General features: G+C 43.9%; 1 protein-coding gene across 3 annotated transcripts in view; it reads left to right on the top strand.

Annotated features, from left to right (window-relative positions):
- The window catches only part of CDK12 (cyclin dependent kinase 12), a 122,305-nt gene that overhangs the window by 46,630 nt on the left and 59,275 nt on the right, over positions 1–16,400 (top strand). For all 3 annotated transcript variants that reach the window (XR_016441961.1, XR_016441960.1, XR_016441962.1), the window contains exon 14: positions 8,813–8,950. The gene's annotated coding sequence lies outside the window, so the exon portion shown is untranslated. The remainder of the gene's footprint in view (positions 1–8,812; positions 8,951–16,400) is intronic.

Below are 16,400 nucleotides of genomic sequence, written 5' to 3'. Positions count from 1 at the left end.
ATGTGATTTTACAATTAGATTTTCCTGTTACTTTTTTAAAAATGTTTTTTATTTTCTATGGAAGACCAATGCCATGAAGAAAACTGATATTCCAGGCGGCCAAGGAAAGCTACTATACTCCAAGTGCTGCGAGATGTACAGTGTAGTTAAACTGGAAAAGGACAGATGATTTTCCTCTAAACTTTCTCATATACATATGTTGACAGGAGGGTTCTGAATAACCATGACAGCTGAAGAAAGGTTCTTCCAGGCAGGAATGTTGGCTAATTCTGTTGTTTCTCTTAAGTGGAGAGGCAGCAGCCGATGAACATGCAGATTCAAAACTGGGCTATGTCTGCAGTATTAATCTAGAACCAGTGCCTTTATGGCCACACATTTTGGTGTTATAGCTTTGAGTGATGGGTATAAAAGACAGGGCTTTTGTAGGAAAAGAAAATAACTTCAATAAAAATTAAGATCCATAACTGAGGTCTGAATATCAATAGTCTGCTAACTTTAGTTTGTACGTCAGGGAGTGTAATGCCTTTATAAGTCACTGGTTCTGGATCTCTTGAACATCTAGCTCCAGGCCTGATGGTGCTGAGCATTCCAACAGTTATTGGTCAGAGATGCTCCTTGTTCCAAGAAGCTCACTGTCTGGTCAGTTAGCATCCGACTTATTTTTTGGTCGAAAAACTTGCAAGGTTCTCCTGCTTTCTACTTTGTCTGCTTTTTCCTGAGGGCTGATGCAGCTCCAAGCCCTTTTCCTGTGCTGCAGGTACCTTAGTTTGATTCAGTCCCAGCCTGTTCCCCAAGCAATAAAATATCTGTTTTTTGTTAATTAGATTGGGTTTAGGAAGGGGATGCGTAGTTAGTCTTCAGTGCTTTGGACTGTCTTCCTGAACACTTGCATTAGCAGGTTCCTCTGAAGAAGTGAAATTGTCTGCATGCTGATTTTGCCCTCTTTTAAAATTCTCCATTGCCTTAAGCAGATCTGCGTAAGACCTGTGGGAGCCTTTAGCTGCACGTTACAGTTGTGAGGACGTGATGATTTGCTAAGAGCCAAGAGGCTCTTCTTTTTTCTCTCTCTCCATTTCTTGCTTTGATTTAAGCCCTGCCAACCCTGGGCTCTTTCTACCAGCATCACTGCATTGCCATTATTGATGGTGCACAGGGCTGCTTTGCCCATCTCCCTAACACCTTGTTAAAATTCCTTTGCAAGCCACCTGCTACTATAGTATAGGCACTGACTTTAAAAATATGGGAGGGACATAGTTTACCTAGTGCTTGCTCTTTATATATGAGCAGCAAACTCTTTAGTATCTTTTTTCCATCTTCCTCATATTTGAATCCCTGTAATTTCCTGCCCATACTTTGTCCCTGTCTAGCAGGCTCCATTATAGACTTTTTCTCAAAGATACCTGAGAATTCCCCTACCAGATCAAACCACTGGTACCTTCTAGCCCTGTATCTCACATCTAGTACTGGATATTTCACTGAGAGGCCAAGGAACTTGGCAGTAGGCCTTTCCAGAATGAGCTGCCCATTAGAAAAGTTTCTTCCTAACTCAGAGATTGGCTGTGATCTCAAGTGCAAGCATTTTTGTAATACTTGGTTACTTTTTCTGCCTATTCTTGTTCTGATAAATGTCTGATCTTCTGGAATTCTATCCACAATATTTGCTGCAATATCATGGGGCCAGGGATTCTACCAGCTAGCTGTACCAGTGCTATTCTCGAAATGATTGGTGAGCACTGAGACTCTTCCTGGTGGTTTGAACAGAATAATTCAAACAACTGGAATTTGAACATATTAGCCTGGTGTCGTCCCCCCACCCCAAGTTAACTCCCTGCAGTTAAGATCATATTAAAACACGGTGCAATACTGTTGGCTTAAGATGAATGTAGCTGGGCAAAGTGAAGGCTGATGGCATTGAGTACTTTAGCTCTGGCCCAGGAAATACCCTTCCTGACATGTTTAGCTTGCCTACAGTTTTTGGTAACGGTTATGCCGATGCTGGCTAGGTCACTTCTGTTGGGTGAGTGTAATTGGTGATGTTAGGACTGGCCATGTATAGAGTCTCTTCCACTTTAAATCAGACAGAGATGGAAGGATAGAAAGTTGAAGTGATTCTGTTGCAGTGCATGTCATAATGTAGTGAACTGATATTTGTGTGCATCAGCCCTGCCTCATGGATTCAACTGAAAACAGTGAACTATATACAGACAGTCCCATATTATTACTGCTCATCAGTATAAGTTAGATTTGATGGTGGGAGCCTGGCCTTTTGGCACAAGATTCAAGTTCCGTCCACACTTGTTGCCAGGTACATGCCCAGCAACAACCATGTTATAAGGAGTTGGGCCCAGCTTTTATAATGAATTTTGTCCTTGGATCGTTAGTTAACCTTCTCAAGGAATATTGGTTTTTATGGCTTGATTTTAATGAAGATGAGTGTTCTTCTCCCTGCTCCCCCCAAATGAGAAGGGGGCTAGTTTTAACACAGCCCTGCATAGGTTATAACAACATGCCTGTCATTCTGACAACTTGGAACTTCATGGCAGCCTTGAGGCTAGAACTTGTATACTCCTGCTGCAAAAGGTTGGACCTCATTCAACTAAGCTAAAGGGAAAATTTTGGTAGCTGTTTTGTTGTACATAGCCCAGAGCACAATTGAGCAGTTCCAATTTCAGCCTGAATTCAATGGTACACATGTACACTACCAACGTCATTTCGTTGGTATCTGACACCAGAGTTGATGTATTTTGGTTCTGATGAGAAATCCTACCAGTGTTGTGGCTGTTTTTCCCAATAATTTAAAACTAGAACGAACCATAATGTGTTCTTTTCTTTCTTTTCAATCATTAGGAGAAATGTCTTGGTTAGTGAGACCTTTTGGGATAAGGACCATTTCTTCATGTTTTTGTATGGTGTCTAGTACAATATGGGCCCTGATGTAGTTGTGGACAGTAGGTATCACTATGACATAAAAGATAATGATAAGAATATAAGTTGTCTGAGCAGCTGAAAATTCAGCTGTGGGTATGGAAAAGGGGATGGGTGTGTGTTAAAAGCATACCCACCCACAGTTTGCCATCTTGTTTTTGTAAAGTACCATTGCCACTTTGGAAATGCCCTTTTTATAAGATTTCTAATATTTGCTCCAAACAAGACTTAGTTCTGTGAAGTGAAACTCTTGTATTTATAGGTTTGAAATAATGATCTCTGTTCTCCTACAGGACAATATTGACACAAAGTACAGGAATGCCTTTAGTGCATATACACTGCTTAAATAGAGCATAAATGATGGGGCAACTCTTAGTAGCAAAGAAAGTTGGTTCTTCTTTTGATCATATGATGTTTTAAGGTGGCACAATAGAAGTGCAATCAGGTCTTTTGAACAGTCCATGGTAACCAGTGACCCTTCTTGATTAGGAGGTGATTTAAGATTCAATGGATCTGCAACTGCTTGGCCTCTAAAGGTCATTCTTATTTCAGTTTCCTTGGGCCCTTGTCATTGTTCACAGTATGATTTTTCTCTTCCTTAGAGTAACAAGATTGGCTTTTGTTTTTCAGAAAGTTTTCCTAGTTTTTTGGCAAATATTTGAGAACCCCAAATAAGCTAGAAGTCCAAACCATTTTGATTTGGACCTGTTTTTGCAGAGCCTCATGGGAGTAATAGTTTGTGTTGTCACATGATCCTATTCTCTCCTCTGCAGGACAGGTTCCCTAGTCGGACTGGATCTCTTATGATGCACCATGATCTCCCACCTTGAAAAAGGACTGGTGGTAAGGAGGTGTATCCTGGGAGTCTCTGGGAAATGTAGTCCAGTGGAATGCCTGATTTCTAGAAAGAAACAGGGACATGAGTCACCTGAACTATAGCTCCCAAGTAGTACTGTAGCAGCATTTCCAGCTTACTATATTTTGGTTTTTGGGAGTTTGGAATCGAAGAAAAATGAACATTTTCTGCAGAAAGGAGAGATTTTTTTTGTTGTGAAAAAAATTATTTAAAACTCACCAAAAATAGCCCTAATCCTAAACTAGTTCATAGTTTTTTGTAAAATATTCTCAACCTGGGTCTAATATTTACCACTAAGTGCAATTAAATAATTTGCGAAGAAAAATAGAGTGAAGACAAGGGCCAGAGGGATTTCTGGCCTTTATACTGTTCGTGTAATGGCTACAGAGTTGGTGACTTCCTAGTTCTATTCATTTTATATTTATGGGCTCTTCTTTTTTCAGATCATCTCATGTGTGTTCTTGACTTTTTGAGGCAAGGACACAGTGTCTGCCTTTGTCATCTTTGGTGTCTTCAGCAAACCTTTAGTCAGTATAAAATAGTTTGGCATAACTGCTTGGTCAGTGCTCATGATTTGTATCATGAACCTTGTGATATTAGCTATATTTTTTTTAAAGTCCCAACTCCTGGAGTCAAGATTATGCTTTCATTCAAAATAATGATTTCTATCCTGTACAGTTCCAGAGAAAAGCTGAGGGTGAGGAGAGACTGCCTACTGGCTAAAAAAGCAAGCAGTCAATACAAAGCCCAATATGTTTTTTATTTTTTTAATTCATGCTTTTTGAGTCATTCTTGTGATTTTGGGGCACTTGTCATTAGTTTGCATATTCAGAGTTGGCAAAACTGGTGCTGTGATTAAAATGTCTCTTCTGTTCTATCTTACATCTGTGCAAACTGTACTGCTGTCTGCCAGTAAGTACAACTCTTCCTTAATAGAGACATGGCTGTATTGGTGAAATGCTACATACATTAATATGGGTGATAAAATATGCTCTCCTGATACAAGGCATCTTTTGTACTGGTGTAACTCTTTTCACAAGATTAGTTGACATAGTTATACCAGCATGAAAAACAAGAGACGCCCAAAACTGATCTAAGTTTTCCAACTTCACCTGTTCATCACCTTCTTTATTCCCAAGCCTCCATCTTTCAAATATGCATTTGAGGGGCATAACTGCTGGTGTTCCATGCAGCCAGAGGACTTCAGATTCATCAGTAAAATATAATACGTTTCTGTGGGAGAAAGAGATACAGATGGGATTGAGAAGGTTTTTGTCCTGCCTGGCTGCCTGGGTGTGAGCAAGGTAAAGTCTAGTCCAGCATTTCCATTGCAGAGGTTTGCATCTAAACCTCACTGAAACCCAGCATTGTTGTTGTTGTTTTTTTTAATGTACTCTTGAAACAAGCAAATTGAGTCTTCTAGTTGCCAGATTGGAAATATGTGATGGAGACTTGTATCCTTGGACTTGTATACTTCATCCTGTTGCTTCATGATATGAAAAGTAGGCTGGAAATTGTTTGGCCTGGTTTTTGTTTTTAAATGGGTGGATTTTTTTACATTTCAAATCTCAGAAATTCTCTCTGGTCTCCTTTAACTTTCATGGAGGCCTTGGGAAGATTTTGTATTGCAGCTATTGCAAATTTTAGTGCATTTTTGTTTTTGCTTCCAAAATATGAAGTAGGCATTTTAATTAAATGGTTGGTTGGCTGGTATTTGTTAACACCTAATTGCAGGGAGTGAGGGGACATCAAGTAACATTTCTCCCCTTCTTAACTGTTCAGCATTCATTCGGTTGGCTTTTATGGGCGTAAGTCACTAGTCTTTAGTCACCATCATCTTCCAATTTTTAGCCAAGATCTGAAATTCTACCATAAAAACAAAGCAGAAGAAAATTCTAAAAAGTATAAAGATTAGATAAATCTCTAATCCAGGCCTCTTTCTAGGCTAAAGAAGCAGAAGGGGACACAGTGAATTTTATCCTTTGCCCCATTGTCAGGTCACTCTAAAAAGATACCAGATCAAATCATAGCCTTGTGGGAGTCTGTCTCATGCAGATCTATAGGATTTGGGCTCCTGGATGTCATATGAGATATAGGCATTTTTGAAAATTCATTCTGTTGTCTATTCTGGAATTCTCATCCAGTTGTTATACGGTTCACAACTGGAGTGTGAACAAATCCTCAGTGCTATCTTGATAGGCTGTGTGAAGTCTTGGAAAGTGGTAGACCTCCATTTCAAATTCTCATAGTGATTATCATGGCATGTCCTGTTTCTTTTATCATCTTGGTGTGATCAGGATGATATGTGGAGCATGTTGGAAACTTGTGTTAATTAAACCTGGTAGATCCTTGGGTTAGAATGTGAGTTATTTGTACATGGTTACCAGTTGGTTTTCAAAGGCAAGTTAAAAAAAGAAAATCCACATTGACTATGGTTTCAAAGCTGCCTGGACTTGGCTTTTAGGAGTGGAATTTGAGAACTTTAAAAAATGCCCAGCTTTTCTTGCAGAGGGGGCTGTTTCAAATTGCACCCCCAGAATCACTAGTCAGTTCTGAAAAGCTGCAGCATTTAGTGCTGCAGCTGGGGATGGGCAGGGTGTTGACTGATGGATCCATTTCCTAAGGTTGCAGCTTGTTCTCTACACAAGTGGTCTCCAAAGTGGGGTGCGCAAGATGATCCATTGGGGTGCAGGAAGAAAATATTAGAACTTCTATTTAGATGTATATTTATATAAATATACATATATTGGGGGTGCATGCTCAAATTTTTTTTACTGATAGGGGTGCGCAATCAAAAAAGGTTGGAGACTACTCCTCTACACTGTGCTTATAAACCATGTCCCCTTGGCTTGTGGGTTTCATTTAGGTAAGGAAGGGTGGGCCACCTAATGGGCTTTCTTCCATTTGCTAGTTGCTAGACTTGGAAGTTTAACCAATTAAACTGGGTGGGATCAATGGTCCATCCTTTGTTCTGTGCTGCTGTTGTTCCACTGCTGATTTGTCTTTTGCAGGTTACGCTAATTTAGTCATACAGGCCCCAGTTCTGTAGACACCTGTGGGTCTGTGTAACTTCACTCCCAGAGAGACACCTGGTTTGACTCTGTAGTCTCATGTGTGTGAGAAATGGCAGCAGGGTCTGGATCAGCAGTTCTCAACTGCATTAAACTTGAAAGCATCCCTCAGCAAAGGCCAACTCAACTTTCACTTGGTTTTTGACCATGGAAAAGAGCAGTTCTTTTGTTGGCAAGACTGCAGAAAGCCCAGAAGTCTGTGTTTTGGATGCTATGAATTCCTGTTTGAAAGGTCTGGGTTTATCTTGCAAATGTTGTGTAAGTGTTTCCACATCTAATTGTGCTAATCTTGCACAGCACCTTGTGGCACCCTTAAAAAGATCTCAACATCCAGTTTGAGAATCACTGGTCTGGACCTTAGTCATATGGTACCCCTGGATTTGCCCGATATGGAATTCCAGGTAGTTTAGTTGTTTTTATTGCTAAAAAGCCAGCTTTTTTACAAGTATCCATCAAGGTATGGCATAAACTGTTGGATGTGGTATATACAACAGTGCATTTCTGAACCAGTGCATAGAAGGCAACACTTAAGAGAAATGAAACTTGGAGGAAAGAGTATAAAGTAAAACGCTGAAACCAGAGAGGACGGGGACTGTATTCCCAAAGCACAACTGGATGGATGTATTTTTTTTTTTCTATCTTCCTCTGAAGCGTCAGAAATTGGCAGCATCTGGGGATGGAGCACTGCTTTGTGCACTTTGTACAGAGAATTCTATTTCTTAGATGTCAGGTTCATGGTCTCAGGATCAGGCTGGTAAAGTGGAGGTTTGGAGGAATTTTCCCTCAAATGGGAACCACCAAGTTTTTCTCCTCCTCCTTCCTTCCTCTGCAATGTGAGCCATTGTTTACCAGCTGAGATGATCTGGGCATTTCACCTTATCTGTCCACCTTGGTCTCTCCTGTTCACTGCCTGTGGCACACAGTTCAGTCTGCCAAGGACTAAAACACTTTAGTTAAACTAAAGTCTGCAAGCTTAATATACGGGTATCTGTGCAGCTCAATGGCTTGTGATATGCACAAGGCCAGACTCGTGTGTACTGCATGCTGTACAAATGTGGCCTTTTGGTTGCTGCCATAATACAAACATTTATTAATAAAAACCAAAGTGTTACAGAACCTGTGTGTGACTTCTCGATCTTTCTCATGCATTTTCCATTGTGATTATACTTAAGAACCTGTCCTGCTATCACTAGGTACAGTGATTGAATGATGCTGCTTTGTGTATCCATCAAAAAAGGGGAGGGGTTGGGGCCAGACCAGAAAAATGCGTATCAGGATTCCTGGGTTCTAGACCTGAGACACTGACTTGGAACAAATCCCTTCTCTCTGTGCCTGTTCCCCTACCTGTAAAAACAGGGTAAATGAACCTGATCTGCCTTATTTATAAATAGCTTTGAGATGCTCAATATAAGCATTTATGCTTCCACTTTCCCTGCATGTTATTCCAGGAGAAATAAAGTCCTTGTTATAAAGTGTGGAGAAAGTGCAAATCCCTACAATGCTAGGTTTTGACTTGTGATACTGCCAAAGCAATAATAGTCATGGAACATTTCTCCAGAGCTCCTTCATGCTCTTCCTGTTGCAGCAACTTGTTACAGGGCTGCTCAAAGCAGAAGGGAAAGGATTTGTCCATCAGGCTGTCTAAAACACTTCCCTTTCTGTCTGTCTGTTTAGCACTTCAGTAACTAGTTAACATTTTGGAGAAAAAATCAGATTTGTTAAATGATTAGTGTATACTGTTTTTATTGCACTGGCACTTAGGTGCCTCAGTCATGGACCAGGATCCTGCTGCACTAGCAGTTTACAAGCACCCAAGAAACTAAACACCCTTTTATCCACCCCTTTCTATGCCCTACTTCTAACAGGAGCTTGAATAGTTTTTCTTGAAAGACAGTCATATATGCTTTGTAGGGTGGTGTTTCCAATACACCCTCATGTATCTTTTTCTTCTTTGTTTTAGGTCAGATGCTAGCACGCCTTTTAGCAGCCTATACCTGACTGGAGCCTTCCTTTAGATAAAGCACCCACCTGAGGGTCCCCGCTCATTGTACATGGCAACAGGCTACAGCGCCGGCGCAGCTCTGAGCCTTCTTCCTTCGTAAGTAACCAGCAGGTGCATCATTCCCCAGCCACAGGGTTGCAAATGGTCCTATGATGATGGCATCTTATATCTCAGTGGGCCAGGTTAGGAAGAGGGGAAAGTGAAGGCAGACGAGGAATGGGTTAGAATGAAGGGGGAGAGGTGTTCAGAGGCCACTAAGTCAGCTTTGCTAGACAAATTCTAGGATCCCTAAAATATGGCTGTCCCACTGGTCCCCAGAGGATAACAGTACTGTTCATAAAAACATAGGAAATGAAGGTAGGAAGGGACCTCAGGAGGGCATCTAGTTCAACCTCCTGCTCAAAGCAGGGCCAGCCCCAACTAATATAATCCCAGTCAAGTCTGTCTAACTGGGTCTTTAAAACTTCCAAGGATGGAGAGTCCACAACTTCTCTGGGTAGCCTGTTGCATTATGTTACTGTGCTCCTAGTGAGAGTTTTTCCAAATATCTAACCTAAACTTCCCTTGCTGCAATTTGAGACCATTGCTCCTTGTTCTGTTATTTGCACTACTGAGAACAGTCTAGCTCTATGTACTCTTTGGAGCAACCCTTCAGGTAGTTGAAGGCTGCTATCAAATCCCCCTACTCCCCACCCCAGTCTTCTCTTTTGCAGACTAAATAAGCCCAGTTCCTTCAGCCTCTCATGTTTCGTGTGCTGCAGCTCCCTAACCATCTTCATTGCCCTCTGTTAGACTCTCTCCAATTTGTCTGAACCCTTTCTGTAGTAGGGTGCCCAAAACTGGACACAGTAGTCCAGATGTGGCCTCACAAGTGCTGGATAGAGGGGAAGAATCACTTCCCTTGATCTGCTGGTAGTGCTCATACTAATGCAGCCCAGGATGCTGTTAGCCTTGTTCAAAAATAGGGCACACTGTTGGCTCACATTCAGCTTAGTGTCCACTGTAACCCCCAGATCCCTTTCTGCAGAGCTGCTGCTTAGCCAGTCAGTCCCCAGCCTTGTAGTGGTGCATGGGATTATTCAATCATATGTGCAGGACTTTGCACTTCTCCTTATTAAATCTGTTGCTACAAGCTAACATGGTTGATGGTCGTTTTATAGTATGGTGGTGCTTGGGAGTCTCAAACTTGTACAGGAATAGGTCCTGCTTAAAGAGCTTACAACCTACATATTGGGATTACTCTCCTGGCTTCAGTGATGGAAGGGCTGATGATTTTAGCCAGGGGATGTTTCTAAAAGCACTAGCAAGTGTGGAGATCAGTTCCACCCAGAACACAAGCAAAGGGTTACCTGCAAAACTGGTTCTTTCTCTGAGTGGGTTGTTGCCTATAATTTAGTCTCTGGGTCTAGGCCCTTCTCTGAAACCATTTAATTTGATGCTCTTGATCTGTGTTGATAACTGGGGTTTGATCCAAAGCCCACTAAAGTCAAAGAAAAAAGTTTCTGTTATGGCCACGTTTTTTAATCGGGGCTGTTATCCAAATCACTCCCTTTCACAAGGCACATCAGCTAAAGCTTTGAGTCAAGACAATAGATGTGACACAAAATGGCTGGATAGGATTCCTGTTGCATTAGATGACGGAATCAAGATTGTGCACCCGTTTAACCAGGGAGACACATGGGGAAGATGGGAAAGGAAGCAAACCAAATGCTAATGTAAAGATCCTGAGGATCACATACGTTGCCTAGTTCAATAGGACCTCTGTCCTGGCTAGTACTGGGAGCACAATGCTGCATCCTACTTGCTGCTATACGGCACCAATTGCCATAGCATCTAGATTCCGGAAACCTTGAATTATCCTAACAAACCTGGTGTCTCCTGAGCAGTTTGGGTAGTTGGAATGGTAATAAATGTTCCTTATAGCAGCTGCACTTGTATCTTCCAGCAATGCAGACCTTGCTAGATTTTTCCAGTTACCTAATGGCTCATGGAGTTCCTATCCTTATTATTAAATTGCCAGCTCCTAAGAGGCAGAACTTGCTGTCTTGCTCTGGGTTTGTCCAGTGCCCATTACCATGAGCTCCAAGACTGATACTCCCATTTGTCTTGCAGTATGGAGATATCTTATTTGTTTCTAAACAGTTTCAGTGAGAGCCAGGTGCTGCACTGAGTGCTGGACATACCTCATGTCCCTGCCCCAGAATATACACTCTTGATTAGATGGGATGGACAAAGGGTGAAAGAAAAGAAGGATTTCCCCCCCCCCAGCTATTTTAGTTAGTTAAGTGACTTGCATGGGGACTTAATGGCAGAGCCAAGAACTGAAGCCAGGCCTCCTAAATCCTAGTCCCTCTCTGCTCCTCCCCGCCCCCCCATTTAGTTTTAGGATCAGCCTTCTTTTCTTTGTCTGCATGGTGTTGCACCAACTATCCCTTGCCTGGGAGCAGATGCAGAAGTGGGGGCTAAACAAAGCCTCCATAGTCTGGATTCAGCTAAAGGGCATTCGGACTTGGAGCCTGTGTACAGTCTGGAGTCAAGGGGTAGTCAGTGCTCGGATGCAAGCATTTGCAGCTGCTCATCCTTTTCATGCAACAGGCAGGACTTCATTCTGGAGGGTGAACTGGGGTACTGGCTGTGAACAGAAAATGGACTGAAGCTCCAGGAGCCAAGTGAATAGCTGGGAGTGATTAGCCATTTCTGGCTTTGTATGTAAATGGGGTCAGGTATTCTTTGCTTGCTGGAGGCAATGCACACCCTTAACTGATTTACCCCTCTTTCCCCCTTAATTGATCTGAAACTGGGCACAGAGCTCCTGGGAGGGTTATGAACTGTCCAGAAATGCCAGAAATGTGTGTGAGCAGGAACTAGCCACCAGGTGTCACTCTAACCACAGTGACAAAGTGCTCATGTAAAGAAATAAAGAGCCCTTTAAAAAAACAACAACAACAAAAATCCTAATGTTAGTTTGTCGCTCTCAATTTTGGCAGCTAAATTTGTCAATCCAGGTGCTATTTATATCGGCACCAAAAGGTTCTTTCTGCAATTAAATGTTTCCTTCCAGATCTGTTAACACCTTACGTTGGCGTTTGAGAAAGACTTGTCCCCCCAAGTGAGCAAGATTTGCTGCTTCCTTCAGTGCCTTAGCACATGGGAATCCTCTAGAAAAGACTTGCTGTTATAGCCCTTGACAGCTGTGGTGGCTATAAGTCTGTGCAAAAAGAGGTTGCTATCTTTGCACCCCAGGTAGAGGGAGGAAAACTGAGGGATAGGGAGTCAGCAGTAGAGTTGGGAATGGAACTGCTTCTGCCTGACTTCCAGCTGTTCGGTCATGGTGCTTTCTGGCTTATTCTCAGCCTGAAACCTGCTTAGAGGTGAACTCATTTGTTGGGCAAAGTGTTTTTTTTTTCCCCTTCTGTTGCCTAGAATTAGTCTGTGTGGTACTGGGCAAGAGATGATTGTATATGTGGGGCCCTGGAGATCAGAGTTTGGTTCCCTGTTCTCCTGCCTTCTTGGGTCTGGTGTTCGACATGTCCCTCAATCCCCCTATGTGCTCTGAAGAATGTTAGTTGTTTCCTGCCTCTCCGGGGTGGAGGTTATAAAAGTAAATGTAGTGAAGTACTGGGATTCCACAGCCGTGGGAACTATGTGAATGCCCAGAGAAATTCAAAGCCACATAAGTGCTGCTAGTTTCAAAGTCCAGCACAGGCACTAATGATATTATGTTTTTTGCCCAGGGAAGAAGGTGGGAAGTGGAGGAGGAAGAAAAAAGAAAGGGAATAATCCAGGGGGCAAAATATATGTCAATTGACATAAATATACAGTGCATTCCCCTCCTACTCCCCTCCCCCCCACTTTAATACTAGTGTGTGCTGCACTTGTTTTATGTGGCATTTTGTCTCTAATGTGGGAAGCGCCAGATATAATAGTGTGTGTGTGTGGGAGAGAGAATAGAATGGGTCAGATTTAAGTAGAGAACTGGTTTAATCTGCCAGCTCTTGTGATGTGAGCAGGTTTGCTGAAAGGCCTCAGCTCCTGGAGTCATGGGGTCAGGTGAAAATCTGTTTTTGATTTGACAAACGGGTGTCTAGTCCTTGTAGCTCAGAGAGAGCTTGTAAACATGAATTTGTGGTTCAGATACCAGTATCTCAAATGTATTATTGGGTTTAAAAATGAAGGGTTTTTTTCAGTGTGGAGGACTCAGGATTTCAGCATATGTAGGGCTGGCAGTGCTGCTGAAATGAATCTGAGTGGTTAGCAAGCCCTGTGCTGGCCTGTTCCTCTCCTCCCCTTCTGACTCCCTGCGTCCATGCTATCTTCTAGCAGTTTGTGGGATAATCTTTGCTTGTACTAGCACTTTGGAGTAAAGGCTACTGCCTGCCAAATGTAGTTCAGGATGCGCCTGCCCTCTCCATAGAGGATGCAGTCTCTACAATATCCACAGGAGGGCACTGCAAACTCATAAACATCCCCTCCCCCCTCTAACACATGCACACTGGGTTGAAAGCTAACCTGCTACCCCTTACCAGCCCAGCTTACACTCTTCTTCCAAGAGCTGTGTGTACAGCTGGGGAGATGGCTTCAGAGCCTCTGGGTGAATGGGAACTGAATTCCCCTTTGCTGTTCATTCACTTTTCACACTCATTCTACTTTGCTTCTGTGAATGCATGTGCGAGCCAAATTCTGACCACCTTGCCGAAATGTGTTCCATGTGTCAAATGAGTTTTGGTGGCAGTTAGCTTGGCACCTGTCTCTGGAGGAGGGTTGTTGAAGATGAAGGGCAGGTTTTGGTTGAGGGGGCCAGTGGAAGTCTTGTGTTGGGGTTACAGAGCTGAGCCCTTCTGCAGCGTGCATGGGCTGCAGTGCAGGTGGTCCAGAGAGAGTGCTGTGGCCTTACCATAACAATAAAGAAGGAGGGATGGGTGGGTGTTTCATTAAGGCTGTGGACTGGGGCTTAGGATATCTGGCTTTAGTTTCCAGCTTTGTCACAGACTCTGGGCAACCTTGGGCAAATCACTTAATCTCCCTGCACCTCCATTCATCCAGCTCAGAAATGACAGTTCCCCATCCCTGTGGTTTATCAGCTTGCATGGTTTGACTGGGAAGGCACAGGATGGTGTAGTGGGTAGGAGACCTTCTTAGGACTGAGGAAATCTGTGTGTATTCCCTGCTTCACTACACTTTCCTTGGGCAAGTTGTATGTGGCTTAGTTTCCCATCTGCACAGTAAGGGTAAATAGGGCCTTGGTGCCTGCGGGTGGTGTGATGATAAATGCATTGAAGGTGTGAGGCACTACAGGAGCAGAAACCTTAGGTACCAGGATTCTCCTGAGACCATTTTGGAGGCAGCACCCATATGTCTGGAGGGTATAAAACCCAGCCACGCTCGGGAGTAATTGGCTCTGGGCTCAGACAGCCACAGATAGGATTAAAATAAGCAGCCTCAGCCCGAATTACTAGACTTGGTTTCTTTTTATTCAGTTTCTGTCTGTGCGACTCAGACATAAAACTAAACCCCCAGCCCTCCCCCACCCCACTTCTGTTCTCATCACCTGCAGTTGGTTCAGCACCTCCAAGGGCTGGGGAGCATTTGTCTCTTGCTGCGCTGCAGCAGCCTGCAGTGGAGCTTTCCAAAGTTCCTTTATTGGCACTTGTAGACAGCAAGGGTGCTAAACTGGCGGATGCCACACACATGTTAGTCAGCACAAGAGGCAGTGGTGTGAGGAACTGCAGAAAGACCTTGGTGTGCTTGGCAATTGGGCAGCAGTCTGGCAGGTCCAATCCAGTGTTAATTGCAAAGAATAATTTGAGCAGTTCATATGTGGGGTACAGTCCTGTAATAACTGTAACCACAGTGGGGGGAAAGTCCACCTTCTTGCCACCTGATTGACTTCTATGCTGTCCCTCACTATAACATCCGCATGCCTCACAGTCTCTCTTATGCCCTGCTGCTCTCTCTGATGCATGGCAGTGACAGCTATCACCATTGCACATGTGGAGAACTGAGGCACCGAGAGGTTAAATGACTTGCCTCTGGTCACAAAAGGAGGTTGTGGCAGATCAAGAAATAGAGCCAGGTCTCCCAAATCCCTGGCTAGTACCTATATGCCGCTGGATTGTGGTTCCTGAGAGGTCAGTAGCTCCCACAGCACCTTTTTTCAATGTCAGTCCTTTGTTTGAATGCCACTGTCTTACAGACTGGAAGAAGACAGACCTGGACTTCTGAGTTGAGCTAGGCAGGGCAAGGGTCAACCAAGGGAGGCAGAGCTGTGAATCCAGGTGTCAAATCCTTTAGGTAGAAAAATCAAGACCTGAGGCTATGTTGCAACTGGCTGGGTCACCTGGTCTGTTGGTTTGTTCTGCTCCCTAGCGTGACTTCACGGTCAGCGGCTCTTTAGCTTGCTCAGAAGAGGGTTAAACAATGGGGAGGAGGTTTCAACTAGAGCAGTTTCTCTAATCCAGCAGAGAAAGGCAGAGCAAGACCCAGCAGCTGGAATCCCAAGCTGTAATAAATTCAAGCTAGGGTAAGGTGCAGAATTTAAAGGGAAAGTTGTCAACTCCCAGAATAACTAACACAGTGGGTTTGCCATACCTTGGAGTCTTCAAATCGCAACCTGGTGTTTCCTCCAAGAGAAGCTCAGGCTGAAGGACCAGAAATCTGACAACGCCAGAATCTGTAGGCTGGGAAAAAAGTTGGGTTAGGTGGCCAAGGTGGGGATTTCTGGTTTTTGACTGTGAATCTGCATAGGCTGAAGCATCTTGGCTCATTACAGTTCAGATGGCAAATTTTCTCCATGCACCCATTTGCCAGTGGGGCTTGACTTGCGTTTGTAGGGACCCACTCTCTCCAAGAGTTCTATCTCCAAGGGTTGTGCAATCACCTTTCTTTTAGCAATAGTGCATGTGTGCATGCACATGTGGCCAGAGAAAGATGGTGCATGGTGGGTGCCTGCTCTTTGGGAAGCAGAATGTGGTGTCCCTGAAGTGTTACCACCTGGCCTCTCTCTGGATTCCTTCCTGCCTTGAAATTGAAAGGCCCTATTACTGCCCTTTATGCTCCCAGGCTGAGCTGGAGGAGGCTTTGCCAGCATGCCCCAGTCTGGAATCTCCTCACTCTGTTCTTGGCCATTCTTACCTCTTCTGCCTGCCTGCTACATTGGGACGCCAGGTGCATGAGCTGCCTTCTCTGTAGCAGGCAGGCCACCTGTCCTCAGCGATCTTGGCTGGGCTGAGCCAGCTCCTGTCCCTCCCCCTGACCCATCCCTTCCCCAGCAAAGGCGGCTTGATTAAAATGCCAGCACAGTTGGAATTGCAGCACAGCTGGTGTTCCTGCCAGCACCCCGAGCTGAAAGTCACTGAAGATTAAAATCTCCAATTAGCGTTAGAGTGAAGCCGGCAAAGCTGCGTGGATTCCAGAGCCCCAAAGGCTCTGGCCCCCTTATACTGCCTCTGACATGGGGGAATTAACCTCTACATTGATCCCTGATCCTCAGCCAGGGTGCCATGAGATCGTTTCAAGGGTGCCATGGGGTTCCATGCAATGTTAGCAC

The sequence above is a fragment of the Crocodylus siamensis genome, chromosome 4 (assembly GCF_052110815.1).
Source record: "Crocodylus siamensis isolate JL-2025a chromosome 4, ASM5211081v1, whole genome shotgun sequence".
Taxonomy (NCBI): domain Eukaryota; kingdom Metazoa; phylum Chordata; order Crocodylia; family Crocodylidae; genus Crocodylus; species Crocodylus siamensis.
Note: the sequence above shows the minus strand (reverse complement) of the source record. Positions and strands in the feature narration are given on the sequence as shown.